This window comes from Mandrillus leucophaeus, unplaced genomic scaffold, assembly GCF_000951045.1.
Source record: "Mandrillus leucophaeus isolate KB7577 unplaced genomic scaffold, Mleu.le_1.0 Scaffold1009, whole genome shotgun sequence".
NCBI classification, from domain to species: Eukaryota; Metazoa; Chordata; class Mammalia; order Primates; family Cercopithecidae; genus Mandrillus; species Mandrillus leucophaeus.
In genome coordinates this window covers 649692-663047 of record NW_012098199.1, presented here as the reverse complement: position 1 = coordinate 663047, position 13356 = coordinate 649692, and positions in this window count along the sequence as shown.

The window sequence follows — 13356 nt, the reverse complement described above, 5'->3', positions numbered from 1 at the left end:
CATAGATACTGGTAAGAGGAACTACTATTGTGGCCCTCACACTCTAAAGAAACCTGTATATTACAAGCACATATATGAAATAAATACATTGAAGAAAATATAGATGACACTTAAATTCAGTGCTGAGCTCAAGGACATCATATGTTGGAAACATTCTCTATCATTACCAACATGCAGATTCACACCCTGAAAGCCAAAGGTGATAATCCCAAAGCATGAAAATCTGTGGGTTGTGCTGCTGCTGAGCCTGGAATCAGACACTGCTTGTGAATGTGGAGGATCTGAATTACAGAAACAAGTAAAAGATAAATTCATTATCAAATAATTTTTCTCAGTTTCATGGATAAAAATAGATTATTGCAAACAAAAACAAAACCACAATGATGTAATTTTAAAATGAAAATTTTCAGCCACAGTTATTTCAAATATTTTTTCTTCTAGTCCTCTCCACCTCCTTCAGAAACTCCAATTATACACATACTAGTGCTGTTGTAGCTGATTTTCTGTTCAGTTATTTTTTTTCAGTTCAGTTGGTCCTCTGTATCCATGAGTTTTCAATCCATGGTCAACTGAATGCTCAAATGCAAAATCCAGGGATACTGAGGTTCAACTGTATCACTTCTCAGTTGAGATTAATGTCCATTTGCTTGCTTACTTTTGTGTTCCAGTTTGTCTGAAGGAATTGAAAATCCTTTGTACAAAACGGCTGAGGAACATTTTTCCCTATTTTATAAATCACAATATTCTGAAAGTTGGATGGATAGATCTGGATAAAACATTCAAGAAACATGGTCCCAATTCTTAACATAGCCTTCTATAGAGACATTGAACATTAGAATAGTAAGTAAAGCCATTTCATTTTTATCAAGATATTTTAAAAGATACGTAGTTATGTTTTTATAAATTCACTTTTAAATATTCAAGTTCAATTATTTAGATAAAAAAGTATGACTCAACTATAACATGTATTTTCCTTTTAACATTAATATAACATTTGAAGAAAAACATATATAATAGTTTATTTTTAATTTTAAATTTATTTGACATTCAATTTGTATATTTCAAACACAGTTATATCTTGTTTTTGGCTTTTTTAAAGGGCATTATTTTTAATATTGATTTTGACTAAATAAATAAAAAAATGTAATATTTTATAAATAATGCATATTTTTATTTTATTACTTATCGAAGTAACAAAAATAAGCATTCTGTTTTCCTCAGCTTGACTAAACTATGGTCACATTTCTTCCCGTCTCTAGACCTTGTTCTCACCCTGACCATTACAAAATCTAAATCCAAATAAAATAATCTCAGAGGTCTCTTCCTTCTCTTTTCTTGAAGTATTTACTTTTAAAAACTTGTTATTATAAATTTTCTCTGCCCCTATGAGATGTAAACCTTTGTAAAAAGCCTCTGGCCAATTTTATAATCCAGGACTGTCTTATTCAAGAACATGACAGCCATGCCTTTGAAATATAATTATGAAAGAAGATAGAACACTTATCTCTTATTCTCTGTGAGTAGGAGCCTATCTTCTGTGGATACTTTCTCTTACTAATAAGACTACTTTCTATATGACAATATGAGAAAGTTTACGTTTAATAAACACACATGTCCTACAATCCTTCCCTATTCCCCATCCTACCTTAGGTCTTTAAAACTCTCCAGGCCTCTGTTTCAGTGGAGTGGAATTCAGGTTGCAGTCTCTCTCTCTTAATGCATTAGCCTTGAATACATTTTTCCTTGCCTGTTTAACTTTGCCCAGTGTAATTTTTGCTTTGACATGGGTGTCAGCAGAATCAAAATAATTAAATATACTTAACTTTGATAAATTCATGTTTTAAGTCATAGTACATGTACATATGTTTAAATTTTGTATACTTAACATATTTACCAAGGCAGAATGAATGTTTTATTTAATAACTTGTTAGCATTACTTACATATTGAAGTATATGGATATATGGTATGAAGTCCTCCTCAGTCCTGCAAATACTTAAATGTGGTTGAATCCTAAAATCTCTATGAGCTCTTAAGTTAGCCTGTAGATGTCTTTATAACAGTGGCCATTAGGAAAGAAAAAATATATATATACACACACACGTATACATATATGTACATATATATACATACACATACCTATATGTACATACACACATATATGTACATATATACATACACATATACATATATGTATATATGTATACACATATACATATATGTATATGTGTATACATATATACATACACGTATACATATATACATACACGTATACATATATGTATATATGTATACATATATACATACACATATACATATATGTATATATGTGTATATATATACCCCAAAGCCCCCTCACTTTCATGACCATTTGAGCATGAAGATTGCTTAAAAATGTTTATCATTTCAAGTGAATAGATTTCACTCAGGGATGTAAATCGAGGCCCAGGGGAGCTTAAAGTATATAGTGTGTGTGTGTATATATATATGTACACATATATGTGTACGTATATATATGTGTATGTATATATGTATAGAAGCACAATTTAAGATAAATATGAGCAATTTATGTGTGGAAGTAAATTTTGTATAAAGATGTTGTGGGAAATGATGCCTACTAATCTTGATTAAATTCTCATTTATCCAAGGGCCATGGATAGTTGTATAGACTTTCATAGCTCATGAGGAGACCTATTATGACGTTTCTCTTGTCTTCACATAAAAACTCCTTCAAAAATAAAGCATTTTGTTTTGTTCTAAAAACTTAATGGTTTCAATTTAAAAAAATATTCCCGAAAACACCATATTAACCAGTTTGAATAATTTGAATGGTGCTTTGTCCTAATAAGTCATTATGCTCTTATCAACACTGAAATATTCTTGTGTCAAAGTCAATTCTCCTCATATCCAACATCTACTAATATTACCAGTATTTGCTCTTAAAATAGTATTACTATCACCCAAATATTCAATCTTCAAGCATCTTTAAACTATCAAAATGGCATGTGATATGTTATATAACAGAGAGAGTTATTAGTAGTTTCTTTCATATAAATTGCCTTTAAAATTGCATATAATCAACCAGGTGCAGTAGCTCAAGGCTATAATCACAGCTTTTTTGGAGACTGAGGCAGGAGGATTACTTGAGCTCAGGAGTCTAAGACCAGCCTGGGCAACACAGTGAGACCCCCTTTTCTACACAACATCATTTTAAAGATAAAGTTATTCATAATAATCATTGCTTAATATGCATTTTTTAATTAAAATTGAAGCACATTAGTGTAGTTTACAAATGTAAGATATGAAATTGTACATATCTTGGACTTCATCTGGACTTCATCATTTCATATCTGTAAACTATTAAGAGAAACCTGGAAATCAAGTTATCTTATATTGTTTTGTTAAAAAAAGGACTCCAAGCAGATATTATTACTTACGTATCGTTTCCCTACAAAAACAGTTTTTGCACTATTATTGATTATACTTATTGAATATCGTTATGTGTATGTGATATTGCACATTTGTATAGAGCCTTCTGGTCCATAAATAATTTATGAAGCTATATAACGTGTTGTATTTCAGATATTATCTACTTGGGTAATGTATTTTAGAGACAATGTTAATAGGAAAATGATGCATCATATAAACATTTCTTGAGTAACCATTTAAAAAATGATTTAGGAGTTCAAAACACTTTCCTAAAAGTTGTATTCCTGTAGGATTCTAACATAATGTACCAGATTAGAGACTTCAATGGCTTGAGTAAATCTTGCAAAATTTATCATCAAACATAAGAGGCCTGATGACATTATAAAAATGGTATTAACCTTATCCAAGCCTTACACACAGAGATACATTTTTTTGTAAAACCTTTTTTAAAAACAAATATGATTCTGGAAATATTACAATAGTATCTTCAACTTTCTCCTGATTTTTTTCTCTTCCCATAAATCAGTCTCATGAAGTATCTCTTTGTCATAGTCCTGACTGGTCCACAGAAAAATTGCAAAATAAATATATTTTTATCATGCATTATGATTAGCTGAATTTCATTTAGAATATGTGACCTCTCTATGTTTAATATAACATCATTGCATCATTAAACCTCGATAAAGTTTAGAATTCACACTGTTTGTATTCACAACACATGCAAAAAAAAGTGAAAATCAATGCACATGTTACAGTTTAATAATCTTAAATAAAAACATATAATGACAAATATATGTGTAGGAATATTAACCAATTTTGAATAAAATTTTAACATAGACAATAAATAGCTGATATCATGTCCTGATTGATCTATTTTAAAGGAAATATGTAAGAAGAGAAGACAAAATATAGTGTGAGAATTAAGCACACTTAATCCAGAATTGGTGAAGGTTGTATGACTTCTCTAAATTTTTTCCCAAATCTGTAATATATAAATAATAATGATTTTGCTTTGGTATGTTTTTTGTGAGAATAAAAAAAATGTAATACATGAAAAGCAGTAGGAAACAGCATGATGAGGCTATTAATATGTTATAGGAATTTAATAGTGTTTTAATGTTAACAAAAGCATGACAGGCAATATAAAATAGAAAAGAGTGACATAATAGTGTCTATTATTTATAGTTTCCTTTGTTGGATTAATACTAATTATTGTCTTTGATCTCAAAATGAAGCAATGAAAATTTTTATTCTATATGTTTTTAATGGTGATGTTTTGATATAAGCTTTATATTTCATGGCATTTTGAATTGTTCTTCATTTCCTTTAAGTAAAGCTGAAAATAATTTAACATAAAATTCTTCCTAATGGTACCCACTTGCCAAAAGGATTCCCCTTAGTAACATAGGAACACATGCCACGTCTGCACAAAGAAAAGTGAGTTAAGGAGAACAGGAAATGTGTACGACTTGCTGAACCTGAAAGCCCCCTCAATTTCATGACCATTTGAGCATGAAAATTGCTTAAAAATATTTATCGTTTCAAGTGAATAGATTTCACTCCGGGATGCAAATCGAGGGAAGCTTAAAACTTATGAAAGTTCATAACTTACAGACTCTGGGCTAGAATTGAAAAATATATTTTCTGTGAATATTTATTTTCTAATGTATAATTCAATAAAAAATCAAGAAATTTGGGCATGGTCATTTTAAAAAAAAAACCTCTTAAATAACAACCTTACAGTCATGTTTATATTTACCATCTATCAGATTAATTATGCAAGGTTCATTTTTCATGTCACTGACACTTAAAATTTGTATGCACATGTGTGAACATATAAGCAAACATATACTCATCATTAAGTAATTACCATGTACATAGCTAGAGTTAATAGTAATGAAATCGAATGGAGAAAAATTAAGGGATGCAGGGAATATGAACTCAAAATATCTTGGATTTGTTCTCAAAATATGAAGTCAGTTATTAGGAAAAAGGTAATGGGCAGCCTCATTACCAGTGATAATTACCAAAAATAATAGTGTCACTTGGCAAGGCGCGGTGGCTCACACCTGTAATCACAGCACTTTGGGAGGTCCAGGCGAGAGGATCACCCGAGATCAGTACTTCGACAAAAAACTGACCAACATGGTGAAACCCCGTCTCTACTAAAAATACAAAATTAGGCGGGCTTGGTGGTGCATCCCTGTAATCTCAGCTACTGGGAAGGCTGAGGCAGGAGAATCGCCTGAACCCAGGAGGCGGAGTTTACAGTGAGCCGAGATGGCGCCATTGCACTCCAGCATGAGCAACAAGAGCAAAACTCTGTCAATAAGCAAATTAAAAATAATCCATAGCTCAACAGACAGATATCTTGAGGACTATCTCATAGTCTTTTTCAAAAAAAAATAGAAACAGAGAGGGTAAAAGATGTACATAAAATGTTCATCCAAGGTAAACATGGAAGAACTTTACTTGTGTATCAGGTAGTTCCCAAATTACAAAGATTATGATAGTGGTGGTTGTGGGGAGACTTCAATAAGTTTCTTCTGGTTATTAACTTCTAATTAAGAGTTAACATTGATGTAATAAGCAACTCTGTAGTGCTAGACATGGAAGAAATCCAGGCAATGGACTTTGCCTCCACTAATGAAACCATAGTGGGGAAAATCAAGAGTGGCACATGGAATTCATGGATATAATTCTTCAAACGATAAACACATTTACTTTATGTTTCTTATGAAATTCTTAGGAAGCCAAGATCATTAATAACAAACCATATTGGTAAATATCAAGACTATTTACATCTAACTGCAGAAAAGACAGTGTTTTCTTGTGATTAGATCAAGATACATGTTTATTTGGTGATATATTTTGTATATGAAGAGCCCTGCTAAATAAAGAGTAAAAGTAAAAGGGCCTCATTTTCTTATATAATAATAACTCACTGCTTCTAGATTAGGGAGCAAATGGAATCCAGAATAGTAAATTCCATGACAATAATGAAATATATGAATGATTCACTCCTTTAAATGTCAGCAATGAAGTTTCAAGAGTTATAGTTGTCTCAATTTCTGATCATGTGTTACTGGCCAGAAAGTTGTTAAAAGAATAAGAAATATAAAGAGATCATCCCCAAACCCATGGTGACCCAACAGTGACCTCTGCTATCTAATATTACCACTGCCAAATCTATTGACTTAGAAAGATAAACCCACTATATTGCACAAATCTTGATTAGTTGTATTTTCATTTTACTTAGTTCAAAATATTATTTAAATTTCTCTTCAGATGTATTGTTCAAACCATGGGTTACTTAGATTTATGTTGTTTACTTTCCAGATATTTGGGGATTTTTTTCAGCTATTTTTCTGATTTCCCATTCTATTTGATGCCTCTGTGATATGAGAAGATACTTTGTATAATTGCTATCATATTAGATGTGTTACTTTGTGTTTTATGACAAAGAATATGGTCTTTTTTGATGAATGTCCAAATTCATCTTGATGATCCTTTGAATTGCAGTTGAATCGTTTGTAATGTCTCATGTTTCATTTCTGATTTATTTGAATCTTCTCTCTTTTTGTTTTTGTCAGTTTTCTTTGTCTTTTAAAATAGTGACTTTTCCTTCTGTTCACCTTTGTGTGGTTTTCTTTCATTCAATATCATTTATTTTTGCTCTTTTGTCATTTCTTTTTCCTATAAATTTTGTGTTTGGTTTGCTCTTGTTTTGCTCTTGCTTAGGTTTTTCTAGAAAAACCTAATATACATCAATAGGTTGTTTATTTGAAGCTTTCTACTTTTTTATTCCTTTAGCATTATGAATTATCTTCCTTAACCATTATTATATTCCTTGTTCGAAAGTCAACTTTACCTGAAATTAATATAGTAACACAAGCTTTCTTTTGATTAGTGTTACCATGGTTCCCTTTGCCTTTGATTTTAACTCTCTTAGTATGTAGGTTTAAAGTGAGTTTCTTATACAAAATATATAACCGAGTCTGTCTTGTTTTATTATTTTACCTACTCTGACAATCTCTTGCTCATCATTTGTATATTTAGACAGTTCAGATTTAAAGCAATTATCGATCTACTATGATTGTGTTTTCTATTTGTCACATTTTATTAGTTGTTTCTTTCATTTTCTCCCTCTCTTTATACATTCTTTCATGCAAAAATCACAAGCATTCTTATAGACCAATAATAGATAAATAGAAAGCCAAATCATGAGTGAACTCCCATTCACAATTGCTACAAAGAGAATGAGATACCTAGGAATACAACTTACAAGGTAGGTGAGGGACCTCTTCAAGGAGAACTGCAAACCAGGGCTCAAGGAAATGAGAGTGGACACAAATAAATGGAAAAACACTCCATGTTCATCGATAGGAAGAATCAATATCATGAAAATGGCCATACTGCTCAAAGTATTTATAGATTCAATGCAATCCCCATCAAGCTACCATTTACTTTCTTCATAGAATTAGAAAAAAACTACTTAAAATTTCATATGGAACCAAAAAAAAAGCCCGTATAGTGAAGAAAATCCTAAGCAAAAAGAACAAAGCTGGGGGCATCACGCTACCTGACTTCAAACTGTACTACAAGGCTACAGTAACCAAAACAGCATGATACTGGTACCAAAATAGATATATAGGCCAAAGGAACAGAATAGAGGCCTCAGAGATAATACCACACATATACAACCATCTGATCTTTGACAAACCTGACAAAAACAAGCAGTAGGGAAATGATTCCCTATTTAATAAATGGTGTTGGGAAAACTGGCTAGCCATATGCAGAAAACTGAAACTGGACCCCTTCTTTACACCTTATACAAAAATTAACTCAAGATGGATTAAAGACTTAAATGTAAGACCTAAAACCATAAAAATCCTGGAAGAAAACCTAGGCAATACCATTCAGGATATAGGCATGGGAAAAGACTTGATGACTAAAACACCAAAAGCAATGACAATAAAAGCCAAAATTGACAAATGGGATCTAATTAAACTAAAGAGCTTCTGAACAGCAAAAGAAACCATCATCAGAGTGAATAGGCAACCTACAGAAAAGGAAAAAAAAATTTGCAATCTATCCATCTGACAAAGAACTAATATCCAGAATCTACAAGGAACTTAAACAAATTTATAAGAAAAAAATGAACAACGCCATCAGAATGTGGGCAAAGGATATGTACAAACACTTCTCAAAAGAAGACATTTATGTGGCCAGAAAACATATGAAAACAATGTTATCATCTCTTGTCATTAGAGAAATGGAAATCAAAACCACAATGAGATACCATCTCATTCCAATTAGAATGGCAATCATTAAGAAGTCAGGAAAAAACAGATGCTGGAGAGGATATGGAGAAACAGGAACACTTTTACACTGTTGGTGGGAATGTAAATTAGTTCAACTATTGTGGAAGAGAGCGTGGCAATTCCTCAAGGATCTAGAACCAGAAATACCATTTGACCCAGTAATCCCATTACTGGGTATATACCCACAGGATTATAAATCATTCTACTATAAAGACACATGCACACAAATGCTTATTATGGCACTGTTCACAATAGCAAAGACTTGAAAACAACCCAAATGCCCCTCAAAGATAGACCAGATAAAGAAAATATAGCACATATACACCATAGAATACTATTCAGCCATCAAAAAGGATGAGTTCATGTCCTTTGCAAGGGCATGGATGACACTGGAAACCATCATTCTCCGCAAACTAACACAGGAACAGAAAACCAAACACTGCATGTTCTCACTCAGAAGTGGAGTTGAACAATGAGAACACATGGACACAGGGAGGGAGACATCACATACCGGGGCCTGTCAGGGGGTGGGAGACTAGGGGAGGGATAGCATTTGGAGAAATACCTAATGTAGATGATGTGTTGATGGGTGCAGCAAACCACCATGGCATGTGTATACCTATGGAATGAGCCTTTACGTTCTGCAAATGTATCCCAGGACTTAAAGTATATTAAAAATATTAATTAACTGACCATTTCATATGATTTTATGTTATTACTTTAATCAGTTTTGTTTCCTTATTAAATTTTGTGGTATTTGCCATCAAATCTATAATGTACATTTGGTACATTTTTAACAAATATAAGCCTACCTTCGAATAACGGAATATCCATTTATGTGTAGTGCAGATGCCTTATAGCAGAGTATGATGGCTAATTTAATGGGTCAATTTGACTGGGCTAAGGGATGCTCAGATCGCTGGTAAAATGTTATTTCTTGGTGTGTCTCTGATAGTATTTCCAGAAGAGATTCAGTAGACTGAGTAAAGATCACTCTCACCAATGATCTACCAATGCAGGTAGGCGTTATCCATTTTTTTCAGGGCCTTAATAGAACAACAATAACAACAAATCAAAAGAGTGAATTTTTTCTCTCTACTTGAGCTGGCACATTCATTTTCTTTTACCCTTGGAAATCAGGACCTTCAGGTTCTCAGACCTTCAGATTCAGACTGGATCTCACACCATTAACTCTTCTGATTCTCTAGCCTTTGGTCTTGTACTGAAACTATATCAACAACTTTCTTGGGCCTCCAGCTTGTGGACGGCATATCATGAGACTTCTCCGTCTTGATAATACATGAGTCAATCCTTCATAATAAATCTATTTCTCTCTCTCTTCCTCTCTCTCTATGCATATCTAGGTAGATAGATAGATATGCATATTTTATTGTTTTCCCCCTAGAGAACTTTCAGTGATACAGAGTATTTTTACTTTTCCCCCATCTTTTGTGATACTGCTGTCATTCACTTCATTTTGCCATGTGCTATAATCACAGTACACATATTTTATTAGTAAATATTACTTTAAACATATATTTTAGATCAATTATGAATAAAAACAATAAATGATGCTATTGTACCCACATTTTTTTCTATCTCTGATGCTCTTCTTTTTAAATGTAGATCCAAAGTACTAATTATACCATTTTACTTCTGCTAGAACACTGTTTGTTAGCATTTATTGCAATGCAGTTCTGCTGGTGATTAATTCTGTCAGTTTAATTTATCTAAGAAAGTCCTTATATCTCCTTCATGTTTTAAGAATAGTTTAGCTTGATATAGAATTCTAGATTGTGTTGTTTCTTCTTTCAATAGTTTAAATAATTTATTCCACTCACTTTTGGCTTGCATGGCTTCTGACAACAATTGAGGTATGATATGTATACTGCTTCATCGTTAGTCGAGTTGTTCTCATCCCTCTGAATTCTTTCAGGATTTTCTCTTTGATTTTATGTTTTTCAGGTTGAGTATTATATGCCAAAATTTTTTTGTTTTCATTTTTATTTGTGTGTGTGTTTATTCTTCTCATGTGCTCCACTCTGTTCTCTATTCTTTTTAGATTTGAATTGTGCATATGTTACATCTTTTGAAATTGTCCTGTATTTCTTGAATGTTTTACTCTGGGTTTTTTTATTTTTTATTTTTTTTTTTATTTATTTATTTATTTTTTTTTTTGGTGGTGGTTGTTGTTTTTGCAATGCAGTTGGAGAAATTTTGGTTGAACTATTTTTAAGCTCACCAATTATTTGTTTGACTGTGTTATGTCCAATAATGAGGACATTGAAACCTTTTTCACTTTACTGTGTTTTTCAATTCTTGCATTTCCTTAGGATTTTTTCTTAGAGATTGCATTTCTCAGCTTAAATTGCACATCTTGTCTTACTTTTTATCTACTTTTTTTGTTATAGTCCTTAACATGTTCATCATAGCTATTTTATAATCTTTGTCCGATAAGTCCAACATATGTCAGGTTCTGATCATTTCTATATTATAGATAGACTGTGTTTTTGTTGCTTTTTGTCATGTCTTGTATTTTTTTTTTTTCTTATAATCTGAGTATGTTACATTGGGGACTAAGAACAAACATGAGGTAAAAAGGTCTTTAGCATGAGGATTTACAGTAACCTTAGTAGGGGTCAGGCTGTGTTTAATGTTTCCTATATGTAGTTATAAGTGCTTGAACTTTCAAATTCCTCTTGTGTCCTTATTTGTGTTTCCTTTCTTGAATTTAGACTTCACTAACCAATTCTACTCAGCAAGAACCTGTGCTTTAGATCATATTTGGCTGGTATTAGACTAGTACCAGTTAGTGTGATGATAAAGTGTGAAGGAAGGGAATATTCTTTCATCTTCTGTTTAAATTTCAGTGTTTTATAAACCTTTGTCTCTGGGCTATGACTGTCACAAATATTTTCTGAGTTGTAAAGCTTTGTTTCTCATGCCCATTAGCTCCTTCCTTAGCTGCAACATTCTCAATCTATTTCCTTATTCTCAAACTCTTTTTGACTATGTTTCTCCACTCCCTTAGATGAAATGATATAAATATAAGTGACTGAATTGGAAAAATACATTTTCCCCCACTGGGATAAAGCTCTGGAAAATTATTTTTAACCTGGAGTACAAGGCTTTAAAAACAAACAAACAACAACAACAAAAAAGTTTTAGGTGTATTTTACAATGACTACTTTCCCCTTATTCCTGACAAAGACATGACATTTTTCTTAAATTTTCAGTGAAAAAATGTTAAGGTTCTTGGAGGTAAAACTCACAAAAGTGAAAGTAACTCCAAAGAGCAAGTTCCCCACAAATTTCTCTCTCTCACACAAGTTTAAATTCAGCCTCCAATAATTCATCAAAACTACCATTTAAGTGCTCTTTGTACCTTCTGCTCCAGGTAAGCAGATCTTGATTATGTCCCTGTGAGAGTTTGTGTCTCCAGATTTTATAATGCTGGTTTACCTGACAATTTAAACAAAATTGATTTTCAATTTGTCTCCCCTTCTTGGTTGTAAGGATGGGAATGACAATGTCCAAGTTCTTTGTCAGAGCTGATTCTGGACATTCTCTTTAAGTTCCGGTTTTCTTTTAGTTTCTTGGGCTTTGAAATAACATGTAACAGTATGCATTTTACATTCATTAAGACATCCTACTTGTTCAATGTCAAAAAATTCTAATACTATATAGATGATCATGTTACTCAAATTAGAACCCCCCATTATTGAATGTTTAGCTCATTTGTCCACAGTAGAGTTTGATCCTCTTCTTTCCCAGCAGGGGACCCTGCATTATTATTGAAGAAGAAACCAGTCCACCTTGCCTTCATACTTTCATTTCATCTATAAGTCAGTTATAAAAAATCATCCACTTCTTTTTCTTTGCAAAGATGAATGTCTGTGTATAAAGGATATTGCAGGAGTTCTAATTCAACTTATAGAAAAGTCTGAATGTGACCCTTGAACTCTGTTTTTGGAAAAAACTACATGTTTAATTTATCCACACCTTCAATTAATTACTAGTGATTTTGTATGGAAACAGAAAGTTTAAAATTTAAAATATGGCAGCTAAATTTAAAAATTACTTTGCAGTTATAAACACTCTACTGAATAATAATAAATAGTAATAACATTAATTAATTTATTCATTAATAAATGATATTTATTCACCAATAAATAATAAATATCAAAATTTACAATTTACTCCCACATAATAAAGATAATAAAAATTTGATTTTAAAATATTATAAATACAGAAGACATAACTATTAAATTAAGAAAGAAGACGGTCCGGCGCCGTGGCTCACGCCTGTAATCCCAGCACTTTGGGAGGCCAAGGCGGGCGAATCATGAGGTCAGGAGATCGAGACCATCCTAGCTAACAAGTTGAAACCCTGTCTGTACTAGAAATACAAAAAAATTAGCCAGGCATGGTGGCATGCACCTGTAGTCCCAGCTACTTGGGAGACTGAGGCAGGAGAATTGCTTGAACCTGGGAGACAGAGCTTCCAATGAGCCAAGATCTGGCCACTGCACTTCAGCCTGGGCGACAGAGCGACATTCTGACTCAAAATAAATAAATAAATAAAATGATAAAATAAATAAAAAT